Source organism: Pleurodeles waltl, chromosome 2_1 (genome assembly GCF_031143425.1).
Source record: "Pleurodeles waltl isolate 20211129_DDA chromosome 2_1, aPleWal1.hap1.20221129, whole genome shotgun sequence".
NCBI classification, from domain to species: Eukaryota; Metazoa; Chordata; class Amphibia; order Caudata; family Salamandridae; genus Pleurodeles; species Pleurodeles waltl.
The window spans coordinates 352,545,763-352,564,584 of record NC_090438.1 but is presented as its reverse complement, the minus strand read 5'-3'; positions in this window follow the sequence as shown (position 1 = coordinate 352,564,584).

Below are 18,822 nucleotides of genomic sequence, written 5' to 3'. Positions count from 1 at the left end.
CCTCACTCCCATCACTTTACTACCTCCCACATACCCCACCATCACAACCCACTCATCCCAATACCAAGCCCTGCATGCAACACCAATGCATGGACACCCCTCACAGAACTGTATGGACACCTATCCCCACTGCATGCACACTGGAGAGAATCACCTAGCCCATCAAATAGCAACTCACACAAAGGCAAATCTGCCAGGGCAACAACAACCATAGAGGGAAACGCACCCAAGCACAATATGTCACACGCAGAAACAATAACACCACAATTATATCCCCACAGGTATCCCAGCCAATGTCACTGGAGAAGAGGTTCCAGCAACATCCAGTCCCCCCCCCCCCGAAGAGGCCCACAGTGATGACAGCAGCTCTGGTCGCCTGGATTTGGATGACCAACCTGGCCCACCAGGGATCTCCGGACAGTCAGTTACCCAGGCACAGTGACACACCACCACAGAGCCTCCCTCTTCAGGAAACACCAGCACCCAACCAGCGGGCCCATACCTCTGTCCCCAGGACACGTCAATCAGCAGTGTGTCCACCACTACAGGGACCCCAGGCCACCCCACAAACACAGGATGATCAGGGACCTGGGGTCAGTGGCCGTGGGCACACGGTTCAGGGGACAGAGGCACAGGACAACAGGGAAGCTGGGAGGACAGCTGTGCGACAGGGGGAGGACAGGCCAAGGGAACCGGCTCGCCAGGAGGCACTCACCACAATCCTGGGAGCATACCAGCATTCCCAGGATACGCTGGGCCAGATACTGGAGAAAATGCGGCTGCAGGAGAGACAGTACCCGGGGATCAGGGAGGACTTGAAGGACATCAACACCACCCTGGTCTCTATTGTAGGGGTGCTGGCAGACATGGCCAACACTATGAGGGAGGTTGTGGCACACCACCGGGCCCCTGACACTAGCCAAACCGATGAACAGTCCTCCACCTCCGCTGCCACTAGTGGACAGGAGGCCCCACCACATGACCAACAAGCCACCAGCACCCCTCCTCCTGCAGAAGGAGAACCACCCCGCAAACATTCCCTGCCATCCAGGCAGAAGCCAGAGACTATTGCCAAGACCCCCCCCCAGGAAATAAGACTCTCTTGATTGTCACCCTTGTGTCCCACTCTGTCACCCTGTCCACCTTGAACTGCCATTGCTCCCCTTCCTATTCCCCCTTGGACAATACACCTGTGATACAAATAGACTGGAGTCCATCCTGGACTTTCCTCCATCATCAATCCAGCCCATTCCACTACCCCCTCTACTTCTTAGCACTTAAATGAACACCCTTTGAAAAAATACAAGTATGGAGTATGTCAAATGATTTAAGTATGTATTTGTTTATCAAGGTTTAAACAGTGCAATTCAGCTGTACAGTAATGTATACATAGGAAAGACCTGTAGTTCGCTTCCGTCCACACACCAGGAGCAATAATGGGGCACAAATATCTGCAAATAGAGATGCCAAAGGGTACAGTGAGTGGCCATAGAAGTGTGAAAAACAGCCTGCCAGTGACAATGTCAAACACTAAACTGTCAATTGAATGTGATTTTACACTGTCTTACCTGTGTCTCATTGGAAGTATTGACGAATTATTGCGCTTCTGTTGTCCTCATCCTCAGCCTCCTCATCTTCACTGTCCACAGGGTCCACTGCTGCCACAAGGCCATCTCCAGCCTCCTCCTCCTGCAGAAAAGGCACCTGGTGATGAAAGGCAAGGTTGTGCAACATTCAGCATGCCACGATGATCTGGCAGACCTTCTTGGGTGAGTAGCACAGGAATCCACCTGTAAGAAGGAGGCAACGAAACCTGGAGGCCAATAGATCTCTCTAGAATTCTTCTTGTTCGCCCATGTGCCTCATTGTAACGTTCCTCTGCCCTTGTCCTGGGGTTCCTCACAGGGGTCAGTAGCCATGACAGGTTGGGGCAACCAGAGTCACCTGTAAATATCGAGGGACAACTGTTAGCTGCACACTAACCCTTAGAGCCCACACCATACCCATACACGAACATATACTGGGTGGGAACCAGGGCTCACCCATTAGCCACACCCTGTGCCTCTGGAGTTGAGCCATCACATTTGGGATGCTGCTATTCCTCAGGATAAAGGCATCATACACAGACCCAGGCTGTGCCTCTGGAGTTGAGCTATCACATTTGGGATGCTGCTATTCCTCAGGATAAAGGCACCATGCACAGACCCAGGATACTTTGCATTGACGTGGGAGATGTACTGGTCCGCAAGGCACACCATCTGCACATTCATGGAGTGAAAGCTCTTTCGATTTCTGAACACCTGTTCATTTCGCCGGGGTGGGACGAATGCAATAAGTGTTCCATCGGTAGCCCAAATAATGTTGGGGATATGTCCCATTGCATAGAAATCCGCTTTTACTGTGGCCAAATCCTCCACCTGGGGGAAAACGATGTAGTTGCACATGTATTTATTCAGGCAGACAACACTCTGGTCAGCACTATTGAGAACATTGGCTGAGACATTCCTGCTGCCAAGCCGACTGTCACTTGGAAGGAGCCAGTTGCCAGGAAACGGAGCACTTGCACAAGAAAGGGGATTGCGGTGGGGTGACGGATAGCAGAGATTAGGTCAGGCTCCAATTGGGAACACAGCTCCGTGATTGTGGCCCTGTCAAGTCTGTAGGTGAGGATAATGTGCCTGTCCCCAATTGTTGCCAAGTCCACCAGGGGTCTGTACATGGGGGGACATCTCCATCTCCTATTCATCCGCAGTGGTTGCAAACTATGGAGTAAAATAGTGAGCAGCTGGTCATTATCTCAACATTCCAACCACTACAGTTCTATGCATGTTGTGATTGTAACAGTATTTTGTTGGAGATGTCCAAATGATGCATTTGTGTACAGTGACACAGTTAGGATTCATGGCCGCTCCCCACCCCCACCCCCCCCCAAAATGGCGTCCGCCTGTCCTGTATGGAGGTAACGTCCTGACATTGTGCGCCGTTGCGGGAGGCGGTGGAAAATCACTGTGCAACTCCTCATTGGGCCCTATGGGGTACAGTAGCCAATGGTGATGTACGCCGGCGGTGACAGTATGCACCGTCGCAGACGTCACCGCCATTTTCTATCTGTTCACTCACTTGCTACCTGACCTTCAACAGGAGAGGACCTATACAGCATGTGCTGCTGTGACCAGTGTCTGGAACTGACCATGACTCGTGTGACTGGGGAAAGGGCCCCTGCCTTCTCCTCGGTGGCGTTGGAGTGACTGGTGGATGGGGTCCTACCCAGTACCGAATGCTGTATGGGCCTCCAGACCAACAGGTGAGTACACCGTGAGTACGATGCATGGAGCATGAATGCAAGGAGTGCTGTGTGTGAAGGTCTCATGTAGGGGGTGCGTGGTGGATGGGCCCTGGGCAGTGTGCAGCATCTATGGTGGGCCATGTCTGTGCTAATAGGGATGGGAAGGGGCATGGTGGGCCATGAGTGTAACAGGCAGGACGGTCGAACTAATACCTTTCTGTGTGTCCATTTCCCTGCAGGTCAGTGCCCATCTAAAGAAGGGTATATGGCGTGCCATCGCCAAGGACGTGCGGACCCTGGGGGTCTACGGCAGGTGGAGCACCCACTGTCGGAAACAGTGGGAGGACCATAGATGCTGGGCACGGAAGACCGCAAAGGCCCAGCTGTGGATGGCCTCCCAACGAGGAAGGGGTGCACGTCGAACCCTGACCCCCCTGATGGCCTGCATACTCTCCGGAGATGGATGGGCACTTGGGGGCATCACAGCAGCCACAAGGGGGTGAGTACACTGCCCCAATATATAGCTTGTGTCTGGTGGGGTGGGATCATGGTGGGTGCCCCTAGGCTAGGCCTGGTATTGCAGGATTGGTCCCATGTTGGGCAGGGTTCTGATGTGAAAGTACTCCAACCAAGCTAGTAGGCATCCACTACTGGGCAGGGGTCTGTGGGTCTCAGGTATGCTGCAATTGGCATTAGGTGTCCCTATCCATGGCCTGGTGACTAGCATTGTGACTGGTAGTGCATTGCCTAGTGCGTAGGGCTGTTCCCTGTGTGTGTGTCGTGTACGCCAATGGTGGTGCTGTTGGCGCCATTGACCAAGTGTATCCTTTGTGTCTCCCTCTCCCTTTCTGATTTGTCACCCTGTCCTTATGTGCATTAACATCATCTGGCGGAGGAGCAGAGGCACCGACGACGGAGGGAGCTGCATCCCACAGGACCCAGGATGCCAAGTCCACTGACGGTGAGGGCACCAGTGGGACGGAGGGCGAGGGGAGCACCACGGCAGAGACAGGAGGGGACAGTTTGGACACAGATACCTCCTCTGATGGGAGCTCCCTGGTGGTGGCGGACACTTCTGTGCCCACCCCAACTATAGGTACAGCTGCCACCCCTGTACCATCACCGCCCTCCCAGCAGCCCCTCAGCGAGTTTCCCGTGCCTGCTCAACCAGGAGGGTGGGCATCTCCTTCGTCCCAGGCACCTTGGGCCCTGCCCCTGTTAGCCCTGCTGCCCTTAGTGAGGAGGCTACTGACCTCCTGAGATCCATCTCTGTTGGGCAATCAACCTTTGTGAATGCCATCCAGGGGCTGGCAGCCCAAATGCAACAGACAGATGCATTCCTGGAGGGCATTCACACTGGCATGGCGGCCCAACATAGATCTATCCAGGCTCTGGCCTCCTCTCTAATAGCAGCCATTGTCCCTGTTTCCACCCTCCTCCTCCAACTTCCTCTACCCCACAACCCCAACCTATCCCAAGCACACAGTCAGACCAGCATGCACCCAGATAAACACACAAGAGTGGACATGGCAAACACAAGCACCACACTTCATCCCACAGGCACTCACACAAACACCATCCAGAATCAGACATACCACATCCACTGCCTCCACTGTGGCCCCCTCCTCCTCGTCGCCCACCTCCCTCCCAGTTTCGTCTCCACTCACACCTGCATGCACTACATCCTTATCCACTACCCCATCACCAGCACACCTAACAGCACAGGCCCCTCACTGGCAGTCACCACCCCCACTTCCATGCTCACGCCCCCTGTGTCCTTTCCCACTGGGTCTATGCCCCCTCCACCCAAAGTACACAAACGCAAGCACTCAGATACATAACCGCCATCCACCTCACAACAGCATCAAGCCCATGCACCTGCACCCAAACACAGCAGACAGACACCTCCTACCACCACTCTCTCTTCCTCCACTCCCAAACCATCTCCCTCTTCCCACTCCAATGTCCCTAAGAAGCTTTTCCTCTCCACCATTGACCTCTTCTCTATCCCCACCGTCCCTCACGTCAGGCCAGAGCGGTCAAAACCCAAGCAAGCACCTCAGCCACCCAGTCCACGGGCACTCCAGGTGGGGAAGGATCCCGCCCACACGCCAGGCAGATGGACAGGGTGCCAGCCCTAAGTGCGTCGAGGAAGGGCAAGGAGTCAGCCCCAGCTGCAGGATGGAAAGGCAAGGAGTCAGCCCCAGCTGCAGGACGGAAGGGCAAGGAGGCAGCCCCAGCTGCAGGAAGGAAGGGCAAGGAGGCAGCCCCAGCTTCAGGAAGGAAGGGCAAGGAGGCAGCCCCAGCTTCAGGAAGGAAGGGCAAGGAGGCAGCCTCAGCTGCAGGAAAGAGGGGCAAAGGGCCTGCAAAAGCAGGCAGTAGAGACAAGGGACCTGGTGCAGGGACTCAGTCAGAGCCCCCACCACCAACCATGGTGGTGCAGCAGTCTGAGGCTGCATGGGAAGGGTTGGAGCCTCATCCTACCACTGCCAGCACCGCCACCTGCACCGCCACCAGCACCACTGCCAGCAGCAGCAGCCCCAGTGAACAGCCGTCCAAGGCTGCAGGGAAAGGGCTGGAGCCTCCACCCACCACTGCCAGCACCACCAGCAGCACCACCACTACCACCACTGGGCAGCGGTCACCGCCGGCAGACAGTGTGTAGCCCTGCGTCCATGGGCTGTTGTGCAGCCTGGCCCCAGCAAATCCTGTGGGTCTGACACCCAGCTGAGAGACTGTGACCTTGCACTCCCTAAGATCTGCATCACTCGGCACAATGCCCCCTCCAGAACCAGTGGAAGAAGTCATCCACTCACCCCATCCTCTCCAGGATGAAGCTCACTGGCCACAATGCCCCCTCCAGAACCAGTGGAGACGCCATCCACTCACCCCATCCTCCCCAGGATGAAGGTCACTGGGTACATTGCCCCCTCCAGGACCAGTGGAAGAAGCCATCCACTCACCCTATCCTCCCCAGAATGAAGGTCACCGGGCACAATGCCCTCTCCAGAACCAATGGAAGAAGCCATCCACTCACCCCATCCTCCCCAGGATGAAGGTCACCGGGCACAATGCCCCCTCCAGAACCAGTGGAAGAAGCCATACACTCACCCCATCCTCCCGAGGATGAAGCTCACTGGGCAAAATGCCCCCTCCAGAACCAGTGGGCAAGTCACCCACTTGAGAGACTATGGCCTTGCACTCCCCAGGACCAAGTACAGGGCCTGTTGCCCCCTCCAGGGCTAGTGGGCAAGTCACCCACTTGAGAGACTGTGGCCTTGCACTCCCCAGGACCGAGGACAGGGCATGTTGCCCCCTCCAGAGCCAGTGGGCAAGTCACCAGCTTGAGAGACTGTGGCCTTGCACTCCCCAGGACAGAGTAATGGGCATGTTGCCCCCTCCAGGACCGTTGGCGTTGTGCCATCTTCCGGCTAAGGTGCCCCCCAGTTCCCCATCCCCCTGAGGTGCCAGGCTATTTTCGACCTGATGCCCCTGCAGTGTTCTCTCTGTATTGTTGCAGGAGTGAGGTGGGACCTTGGACTATGTGATGTGGCCCTGTGGCCCACGGACATTGAGGACTGGGCAGTGTCCCTACATTTGTAAATATATATATATGCTTGTTGATTTGGATGCACGTATTGCTACTATATTTTTCTTATTACACTCACTTTAATCAATTCATTTTGTCCTTGCATTATTCCCGAGGGGTGCGGGGTGAATATGTCATGTTTGTGCATCTGCTTGTGTGTATGGTGTTGGGGGTGTTGTGTGTGTGTGTCACTCTCTTTTTCCTCCCCACCTCCCCTGTGTGCTAGGCAGCAGTACTCACTGTGGTAGGCTTCGCCTGCGTTGGTGTTCGTAGTGGAGCAGAAGGTAGTAGAGAATGGGGAACACTTGCAACTCGGGCTCCATGGTGGCGTGGTTCTTCCTTGAGTGTCCGGAGGTGAATCGTTTCCCTTCTGTGCACTGTTTCTGCCAGGCTTTTGATGTCATTGGTACCGCCCCCCAAGAAGATGGCAGATTGGTATTTCATTATACATTGGGCGGAACATTGTCTTCCGCCTGGCTGTAGGCAGTTACCACTGTGGTGCCTGTTGATTTTGCCCTGCCGGTCGGCGCTTTAAAGTGGCTGTCTGTCTGAGCGGTTTCCGCTGTGGTCATAATTTCATATTTATTACCGCCGGCCTGTTGGCGGTATAACCGCCACTTCATCACCAACCGCCAGGGTTGTAATGAGGGCCATAGTGTGCACAGAGTCCAGGGGTTCCCCAAGGGCTTAACAGAGGGTTGTATGCAATTTTCAAACATTTCCTGAGGGGTGAAGAAATGTTAGGTTGTTTTACAGGTAAGTACAACACTTACAGTTTCAGTCTCCAGGTTTTAGGAAGTCCACCGGTTGGGGTTCAAGTTAACCCCAAACACCCACCACCTGAAACACGGGGCGGGCCGGGTGCAGAGGTCAAAGTTGAGCAAATTTAACATGGGTTTCTATGGAGACAGGGGGTACTCGGAATCAGGCCTGCCTGCAGGTAGCTGCGGCTCGGAGGGCAGACCAGGGGGATTAGAAGAGCACTGAAGGGGCCACAACTAGGCACCAAACATACACCCTCAGCAGCACAGAGGCGGCCAGGTGCAGGGTGCAAACAGGATGTCGGGTTTTCAATGCTGGTCTATGAAGAGACCCCGGGAGTCACTCAGAGGCTGCAGGCGAGGTCCAAGGGAGTGTCTCTGGCACACCACTGGTCGGATAGGGAGGAGAGCCTCCTGCTGAATGTTGAGACACTGGGGGTCGGTTTCTCCAAGGCCTGGGGGCTGCGGGTGTAGTGTGCCTTTAGGCGTTGGTTATCTTCGTCCAGAGCTTTGTGGTCAGGGGGGATCCTTCCCTCTGCAGGCATTGTCGAAGAGGGGTGGAGAGGTCAATCCAGAGTGGGCACTTGCTCCTAATTGCCTAGGGACCCTCTCTTGCTCGGTGGACCACCTGGATACGGGCCGTCACGCAGCTAGAGTGAGGTGGGAGTCCTTGGTCGTAGGTTTCTTCGGACAGAGCTGCTGTCCTCAGGAGTTCTTGGTCCTTTTGGGTGCGGCAGTCTTCTAGAGTTAGTAGAGGTCGCAGGGCTCACATGACACATCACTGGTCTTTTTGAAGGTTCTTTGAAGCAGGAGCCAGGCCGGTAGGGCTGGGGCCAAAGAAGTTGTCTTCCTTCTTCGTTGCTGGGGGTTTCAGCTAAGCAGTCCTTCTTCTTCTTGTAGGTCACCCGGAATCTGGTGAGCTGGGTTCAGGGAGGCCCTTAATCCTAGTTTTAGGGGCGTGTTAGGGGTCAGAGGGCAGTAGCCAATGGCTACTGTCCTTGAGGGTGGCTACAACCTCCTCGAGCCCACTCCCTTTGGAGAGTGGGGGCACATTCCTATCCCTATTGGTCCCTGTCCTCCAAAGCAAGATGGAGGATTATGCAGGGGGGGGGGGGTCACCCCAGATCTGGACACCTTAGGGGTGGTCTCTCCTTCCTGTTTTCCCTAATTTTCCCTACGGACTTGCCGCCAAAACTGGGGCTTTGTCCGGAGGGCACTGTAGCCTGAGGCTTGAGCCTTTGAGGCTCACCGCCAGGTGTTACAGTTCCTGCAGGGGGAGGTGTGAAGCATCTCCACCCAGGATAGGCTTTGTTTCTGACTACAGAGTGCCCAAAGGCACTCCCCCCATGTGGTCAGAAACGTGTCTGAAAGTGGCAGGCTGACACAGACCGGTCAGTCCTACACTAGCAGTTGGGCTAACATACAGGAGAATCTCTAAGATGCCCTCTGTGTGCATTTTTCAGGAAATCTCACACTGGCATCAGTGTGGATTTATTGTGCTGAGAAGTTTGATACCAAACTTCCCAGTATTCAGTGAAGCTATTATGGTGCTGTGGAGTTCGTAATGACAAACTCCCATACCATATATTCAATATGGCTACACTGCACTTACAATGTCTAAGCATAGACTCGGAGACTGTAGAGGCATATTGCTCATGCAGCTATGCCCTCACCTGTGGTATAGTGCACCCTGACTTAGGGCTGTATGGCCTGCTAGAGGGGTGACTTACCTATGCCACAGGCAGTGGTTTGTGGGCATGGCACCCTGAGAGGGGTGCCATGTTGACAGTCTTTTTCTCCCCACCAGCACACACAGGCTGCAAGGGAGTGTGTATGCCCTGAGTGAGGGGTCCCTAGGGAGGCATAATACATGCTGTAGCCCTTAGAGACCTTCTCCGGCCACAGGGCCCTTGGTACCATGGGTACCTTTTACAAGGGACTTAACTGTGTGCCAGTGCTGTGCCAATTGTGGAAACAAAGGTACAGTTTTAGGGAAAGAACACTGGTGCTGGGGCCTGTTTAGCAGGATCCCAGCACACTTTCAATCAAAGTGGGCTCAACACTAGGCAAAAGGTGGGTGGGGGGTAACCATGCCAACAGTGGCACTTTCCTACAGGTCGCATTGCCGACTGATGGCTGTCCCTGTTGCATACTGTAGCTTGATTTTTGCTAATGCGGCTGGGTCACTTCGCCCTAATCAGGGCTGTCCCCAGTCGATTCTGGCTTCTTTGATCCCACAGTGTGGTCTGGGTCACGTCACCCTCTTTTGGGGTGTACCCAGCCACCTACTGTATTGCGGAAGGGGCTCCTTGCTTGTCCTCTAAGTCAAGGTGATTGGCTACTCCCCATGCCCCCGCACAGTAGTCCTAACCCTGTTGACCATGTGTTCTTTAAACTTACGTGATTAAAGAAAGTCCTTAATGCCACAGGGGTGCTCCCCTTTTCTAACTGCTAGACTAACCAAGCGTCCTTAATGTCCAGGTGAGGCTTCACTGCCCAGGGGTAGTTCTCTTTTATGCGTGTGTTGACTTCAAAGTTATAAAATGCCTGGGGAGCTGATTCCTTCTAGTGAGCTTGGGATCGGACCAAGGTTATTGGAACTAGCCCAGGGCCGCTCCCCCATCATGCTAGTCAGCAAAACATGTTGACGCCAAGAGGCCGTTCCCTTGGGTGCGCATGGACCCGAGCAAAGATAATCACCTTAGCCAGGCACCGCGCTGCTGCGCGGTGTTTGTTTTTTGTGTGCTCCAACCACGGAACGTTGCTATAGCCACAGACTCGCACAATCAACAACACTTGCCACTTCCACCTTATCGCTGTTTACTTTGTCTGCAATGGCTGCGTGGAGCAGGGTCCTCTTGCCAGGTCTGCCCACGTATACTACTGCTAACCTCCCGCTCCGCGGTTCCTTCTTGAGTCCTTTATTTTGCAACTCCGAAGACTCCTCCTCAGCATCTAATGCCAGCCACTATCCCTCCAAGAATCCGACAACCGCACTCGACCTGATGCATTTCCCCTTTAAGGACGTCCTCAGGTGGTGCCTCGATCTCCACCGCCTTCCTTACAAACACCAGCCCTTGCCAAGCCGCAGTGCTACCGAATGTGTGGTCCTCAGTGGAAAGCACATTGGGAGACCTGCTGCTCCAGGCAGAGTTAGTTGCGTCACTACAAGTGTAGCGGTCCTCTGCTTGCGATCTCAACTTGCCACGGAGATGATCACTTTTGCTGAGCCGGGTTGCGACGTCCTGTCATCCAAACTTCACTGCCAGCCTGCCAGATGGTCCTCTTCTCAGGTATGCAGTCTTCGATGTCCATCAGTCATCCAAGCCAAAATAGAGGCTGGCCACCACGCTTGCCCTCACTATATATAGGCTTAGTGCCCTGTGGGCACAGTTCAAATAATGCTCGCCCCCCCCATTGGCCAGCAATTTGCACCACTTCCTGGCCTTTTGGTGCCCTAGTCACCCTCATCTTGCCAGAGAAAAGGTGCAGGGGTGCCATTTCCACCCCCCACCACCACCATTGTCCCTTCATTCCTCGGGACCAGATGGTGCCGGGCCTTATCGCTGTTTAACGCGTTGGCCCCTTAAGTCCTCTTTGGGTGCAGGCCTCTGCTGAAACAGCCAACATTTAAGTAACCCAGTAGCGTCAATATCCTGATTATGTTGTGTGCTGAAAATGTAAAATATGTACTTCCAGGGTGTCAGAACCTCCAGTAGCGAAGGAATTAATGTGGAGGCTATTCTGTTCACTGAAGCACCTTCAACTGTTTCAGGGTTTTAAGAGACTGGCTAAAATGAGTACAAATCATAGGGCAGATTAAAAATGTTTCATGGACTGCTGTTTACTTTTTGAGTGGGGTCATGTACAACACCTCAAGCAATGGGCAAAGCATCTGGCACACTATTGGCAATGTTACTGGCATTGTCAATGACAATAAAACCTAACTTACAAACGACTAGGTACTAAATGTTCTGCAACTTTGTTATTGGATTCCCTCAAGATATTGGCAGCTATGTATGCTTTCTCCATTCTGAGAACTGTAATTGAGGCATACTGACAAATATGTTCTGTGACAGTGCAAATGGAGGTTTATCTTGTGGTCAGGTGAGTTCAAAGAGACAACAGTGATGCATATGAAATCTGTACCCTGACCACTGATCCACATCTGTTGTCAGGTGGATGGTGGGAATTGATGTCTTCATCATTGCGTTTGCAAACAAAAGTAGCATTGAAAAGTGCAATTCAAGCATAGTAAAATTGGAGACAGCCCTCGAACGTTCTAGAAAGCACTTTCTTTCTGCCGAAAAAAAGCAGAATGTTTGAGTCAGCTTCCACTTACATAAAAGGGCCACTAGATGGTTCATTGATACTTCCTTTCTAAATACTGGCTGAACAGAGCCTTGACAGTGGTCTAGTCTTTGCTGATACTAAACAAAACCTTACTGAAATTGTAGTGACTAGGTGTACATTATATGGAGTGGCATGTTCCCGGCACCAGGTACATGTTGAAGATGAAAAATGCTAGGGACTGGAGAGCCTGGCGTCCTCCCGATATCTAGATGTGGAGCTGACCCTCTTCTTGCATCATGTTATTCGACTTCTTTTGGATTTCTGGATTGTAAATCTAAAGCAGTAGCTAACTTTTTGATGCTCATCCCATACATGTGCCAGTTGGTGGATCATTTGGTCCCCTATGCATAGATTTTGCCTAGCATCCCACGACACAGAGCAAGCGGTACACACTGAAATGTGCTTATGGTACGTGTGAACGTCAAATACATCTCAAACAAGAGATATCCCGCTATCTAACTGTGCTAAAAGTACATTTGTTGTCAGTGGGTTTGAGGTCATGAGTGCAGCTGGGTTCACAATACATGTAGCAATTGTTTGTGTTGTTGCTGATGATGTTTTCTTTTCTGCAGCAAAAATGGGCCCAATAGGTATAGCAATTACTGTTTTCGAAATAGACATTCTTTCAGTGCCCCTCTCATCCTTAATAACAACTCCATCTTTAGTACCATCAGTACTATTGTCACTGATAGAGGCTTTTCCAAAACCTCCTTCAGACATCTGCACCTGTCACCATCATCTGAAGAGTGCTTGAAAAAACTGAATGATTTGGGATTATTTTCTGGGAGAAAATGGTGAAGAGGGCAATCTTGTTGAAGAAACAACCCTAACTTCTACTGCTACAATACAGGTGTACTTTTTTCTCCCACAACTGTTTGTTGGGACTCTTCTCTGCCGCCCACGATTTGCTGTAATGCAGCAGTACCTGAAAGAAGTGGGTCATTTTATGACAAATTATGTTATATTCCATATTCTCCCATATTGATAGTGGTCATTTTGGAAGTGCCCGAAACACTGGGCACTTTCTAGCGTTACATCAAATTTATAAGTTAGAATTTTAAATGCAGTGTTCAACTCCACTAGAGTAAATTCGTTCATTGACAAATGAACTGGTTCTCTGTCACTTGCTACATGCAGGCAAAAAGAAGAAAGAAGGCATAGCGATGCAATACATAAAATAAAATACAAATGTATGCAGTACAGTACTAGTCATGGTGCCTTGTATATTATTACACATATATACATGTTTTTCCAAATACTGTATGATTACAAGAACATGTGCAAGGTTTTCTTCATAAAAATCAATGTAATCCTACATGCGCCGTTAGGAAAAAGTACTGACAAAAGCAGCACTAAAAACAGAACGATTAGGATTTATTATAACCAAATGAAAATACAAATTTTTTTCTGAAAATGACATTTTCATGCAGATTACTTTAAAGGTGTGTATACATGTACCATAAGATTGTTGTCTTGGTCTTGAAGGCTGGATAGATGGCCATGATCAACACTAAATTAGTCAATGTGTATGTGGTTACATAAAGATGTAGTCATCCTAAACTGATAATAGAAATAAACATCCATAAACTGTCGAGAAATGTGGCTCATATCTTTTCATTAAAATAAACAGCCAACACGTGTCCCGCAGACTTTCGTTTTGCTTTTTCATGATTGTCCCAAAAGATTTTTTTTTTTTTTTAACTTTCTTTATTGGTATTTTTATCACATCTGGCATCAGTCATGATTGAACGTTACAATAACACAAAACATAACAAGCATTGCATTTCGGTCACTTTCAGAGGCCGGAGCATGGGCAAGGGGAGTGCATGCCATGCTGGATCACGTAGCCACCAGAGCTGGGGCCCTTGCTTCGCAAAGCACATCAATACCCAGGTGACCCAACGACCACACATGGAGTCCACCCTGCAACACCGTTCGTCAGCAAATGTTACAATCATAGATAGAAATACCAAACAATGGTGTCCACACATCACTCCCCCTCACTTGAGCTGTCCAGAGAATTACACTCATCCCCCTCTGTAAAATCGTGTAGTAGGGACCCACAGAGTGCCACAGCCTCCGAGGCCCCCACATCCCCCCGGGTATTACGCATATGTACTTCCGCCACCATTCCCCATTCAAGGAGATCCATCTGCCATGATGCCTCCCGGGGCACCCAAGCACTCATCCAGCATATGGCCACTCGTCTCTTGGCTAACAGCAACGCTAGTTGGGCCATTTTGTGATGTATCTATCATCCCATGGGTCTAGGTACCACTCCCAGAAGGCAAGCCTTCGGGGTCAAGGGTATCGCTATGCCAGTCCCTTCTATTATCTTCGGAACCACCTGTTCCTAGTATCCCTGAACCCCTCCGCATGTCCAGGCTAGATCAGGATTTATTCGATTAAGGTGGTTAGGGTCACATATGCGTGGTGTAAAAAGTTAAAGTGGAGCAACTTAAATCTGTTATTACAGGACACTTTCTTCACCAACATACACGCTTGTATCCAGTCCGCATCTGCTATAGGCTCCTCCAACTCCCTTGACCACGCAGCACGTGCCACACTGGTATAGCACCTGATCACCTCTGACAGCTTTTTAGAACAATTAAATGAGGTGTCCCCCCTCTCCGCATAGGAGCAAGCCTCCCAGCACTTGGGATGGTTGTGGAGCAGCTGGGAAGCCAACCCAGACCTCTCAGGCCACACTTTCCAACTTGGCATACTGCAGAAACTGGCCTGGCCCTACCTCAAAAGTTTCCTGAGCCTCCGGGAATGCGATGAACACCTCCACGGGGTAAAGATCCCCACCAGTCTGGCAGCCATCTGCTCTCCAGCGATCCATAGACATATCTGCGTCGATCTCCCCAAATGGAGCAAGATACCAGATGTGCAGCTCCCTGTCGAACGCTGCTCTACCCCACACTTTACTCACAAACGCCTCCCAGACTGCCCCGATCCGCCTCACCAGATAAGGAGCTCCCTCCATTGACCTTCCTCCTCTCACCAGTAATTGCACCAAGGAGGCACTACCCAACATGCCAAGGAACAACCTCTTTTCCCAATTATCTTATACTGTCATCCATTGCGCCACATGTTGTAAATGGGCCGCATAATAGTAATGCTGCACATCAGGCAGGAGGGCGAGACCACCATCCTCCATGTATCGTTTAAGAACCAACAATGTCACCCAACTACGATGTCCCGCCCAGACCAGAGAGATAAACAAACTAACTTCCAGAAAACAGAGAAACGGATAGGGAACATGGCATTCTGAATCAGATAAAGGCAGCGCAAGAGAAAAAACCATCTTCGCCACAGCCGTCCTACCCATCACCGACAAGGGGAGTCTACTCCAAAATGCCACTAACCCCTCGAGATAGGTCATAATCTTATCCTCGTTGAGGCGTCTATGTTTCACCCATATGTGCCACCCACATACCCAAGTATCGAAAACCTTCCAATTCCCAGCGGAGGCCCAGCTCAGGCAATCGATCAGTGGTAACCCCCAGCAAGCTACCCATTGGAAACAGGAGTGACTTCCCAACATTTACTCAGAGACCCAAGACCGCGCCAAAGGCCTCAAGGAGCTCCAGCAAGACCGGTTCTACCCGGGAAGGGGTATGGACATATAGCAACAGGTCATCCATGTATAGAAAGAGAACATGACCAGAATCACCAAGCTTAATAACCCATCTTTCCATCTTCCCACGCAGCAAAATGGCTAATGGCTCAATAGAAAGGTATACAAAAGGCGCACCCAAATACAAAAGACAGGACCAAAACCCATTACCTGCAGCACAGCCATAAGGTATGGCCACTCTACTGTATAAAAACACCTTTTCCAAGTCGAGTGATACTAATGTCAAGTCAGAGGCCCAGTCCATTGTTTCGTGTAATACATGAGTGAGTCTACGAATGTTAAGTGTGGTACTACGGGCAGGCATAAAGCCACATTGATATTCATGGACCAGTGTGTGAACCACCGTCAACAGTCAGATTTCCAACACTTTGCACAATATTTTTACATCCGTATTGAGCATAGTATGGGGCCTGTACGAAGACAGGTCGGCCGCATCCCTTCCAGACTCGAGTAACAAACATATAACCCCCTCCCTCATCGTACGCAGTAGTATCCCAAGCCTCATTAAAAAAATCAAACAATTTCCCTGTCAGTGTGGCAGAATAAGCTTGATAAAACTCTGCAGGAAATCCATCCCTGCCCGGGGCTCTGGATCTGCTAAGGGCCTGAATAGCCAGTCTCAGTTCCTCCACATCTAGCACCCTGTCCAGTTCCTGCACAAGCTCAGGGGCCAACTTGGGCAGCCCAACTCCATACGTAACCCCCCCAATCCACTCAGGTGGACCTGCCACCCAGGGCTATACACTCCATGAAGGTGGTCCACAAATACCTCCAGAACATCCTGCTGATTAGTTACAAAACCCCCATTCAGTGTGCAGACCTGCAGGATAGGGAGGACGTCCTGTTCCAGTCTCAATATCCATGCAAGGAGCTTCCCTGACTTGTCCCCCTCTCTATGAAGTCACTGACGATATGCCCTAGGCGTGCACCTGTCTAATGAGTCCCATGCCAACTGCACTTCGTGCTGAACTTGTAGCTTCTCCTGTCGCACTTCCTGTGATGTCTCCCCAGAGCCCTGCACAACTGTAAGCCAGCGTTCCTGCACCCCAAGGTCACCTCCAGTCAGCACCACACTCCGCATGTCACACCCACATTGGCCCCTCACATGACAGCCTTAAGTGCCTCCCCACCCAGTGTCTTGGTGGTCGCAGACTGCCAATTAAACTCCAGATAATCCGTCAGCGCACTTGCATAGCCTCTCCATATGCTGGATCTGATAAAATATCCGGAGGCATGCGCCAGCTGCAGACATGCCACCCAGGTGGACCTCACTGCAACGCCAACAACGCCGGCGCGTGATCAGATAGGAACTGACTCAAATGTGTCGCCTCCAGCAAGGACTGCAAATCCATGCCACTCACTAATATACGATCCAGGCGACTATAAGTGTTATGCGTCAATGAATGACATGTCAATTCCTGACCCTCTAGATGAAAATCCCACCAGCTATCCCTGAACACCAAATCACACATAACTGCTGCGAACAAGGTCAACATCAGCGGTTTAGTGCCCTGTTGGGGAGGGTGTCTATCCGTCTGGCCATCCATAGCACATTTGAAGTCCCCTGACCATATGATCGGTGTCCCTAATAGCCCTCCAATATCTCTTTTAAATGCATGAAGAATAATTCATCATCTATATTGGGTGCGTAAGTGTTAAGCAGTATAACCTATCTACCATCTAGCATCCCATGGACTAACACATAGTGACCCTCCACGTCTGCTTCCCTATATGTGTGTCTAAGGGGCACCCCAGGTGCAATCCAAATGGCAACCCCTCTTGCATATGAAGAGTACGTTTTAGAGTAAAGCTGCCCCCTCCATTTCTTCCCCAACCGCTGAACCTCCTCCACTACTAAATGGGTCTCCTGTAGGTAAGCTATTTGTATTTTATGACGGCAGAGGAATGAATGTACCCTATAACGTTTAGAGTAGCCCTTCAAACCCCGGACATTGGAGGTCAAGATGTTTGTGCATTTCGCCATAATGATCAGCGATCCTTTCCCAGCCCGAGTGAGCTGTCCCACCGCCCTGAATCATCATCCTCCCATGCCTCTCCAGATATCAGAGATGTGTATGAATTCACGCATGCACTGTATGAACACACACCCTTCTTAAACCTAGGAGCAGTATGAGCCAAGTCAAAACACTCAATACCCCCGCCCCCATCCCCGGACAGGCAGCAAAACAAAAAATGAAACAATAACCACTGCTCATCCATAAAGTACCATGCTGTAAGGACCCACAGCCTAATCCCATCCCACTGAAACATGGCCTACCACTAATAGTGGAGGGAGGCTGCCACGCCGCCAAACCATATAACGTCCCATTTGTGCTCCCCTCCTAGAGCTCCATATCAGACAAAAGAGAACAGATAGAAGAAAAAAGGAAAGGAGGGAGAACAAGTCAGAAACATGGCGTGCATATTACATCCAGCAGTTGTACAGTCAAGTGCCAGTGTCTACAACCATCGCCCAGTCTGCATCAGCTGACTCCATGGACCCAATTGTCACATCCTACTGTGTCAGAGCCATCTTCCTGGATTTCGACCCTGGTCCGATTCGCCCCCTCTCTGGGTGACAAATCCAACTGTCCGGAGGCCTACAAAGACCTCCATATCGACCTACGGGCCACTTGTGTAGTGCCATCGTCCTTCCTCCGGGGTCTCACTCCCCCACGAGGTACCTTGTCCCATATCTACAGCCATTTCCACACATCTTCTGGCATACCAAATAAATGGGACTTGCCACCATAAAGGACCTTTAGCCAGGCAGGATACAGCAGCATATAGCGTACGTTCAGGGCTCGCAGCTTGGCCCTGACCTCCAAGAATCCCTTCCTGGATCCCTGTATTTTGTTGGTGTAATCCTGATATATTGAAATCTTGTGACTGTTAAAGTGAACTGACTCCATTGCCACAACTGGCCCGAAGGATGCAGTCCCTGTCTTTATAGTTGATTATACAGGCTATGATGGCCCGCGGGGGTGCCCCGGGCTGAGGGAGATCAACCAATGCACGGTGCGCCCTTTCGATTGCAAATATTGGAGACAGTCCAACTTGTTTGAGCACCTCCGCACCCAACACTCCACAAAGGCCTCCGTGGACCACCCCTCAGCCCGCTTCGGGAACCCATTAAGTCAGATGTTATTGCGGCGGGACCTACCCTCCGCGTCGTCCTCTCTGTCCTTGA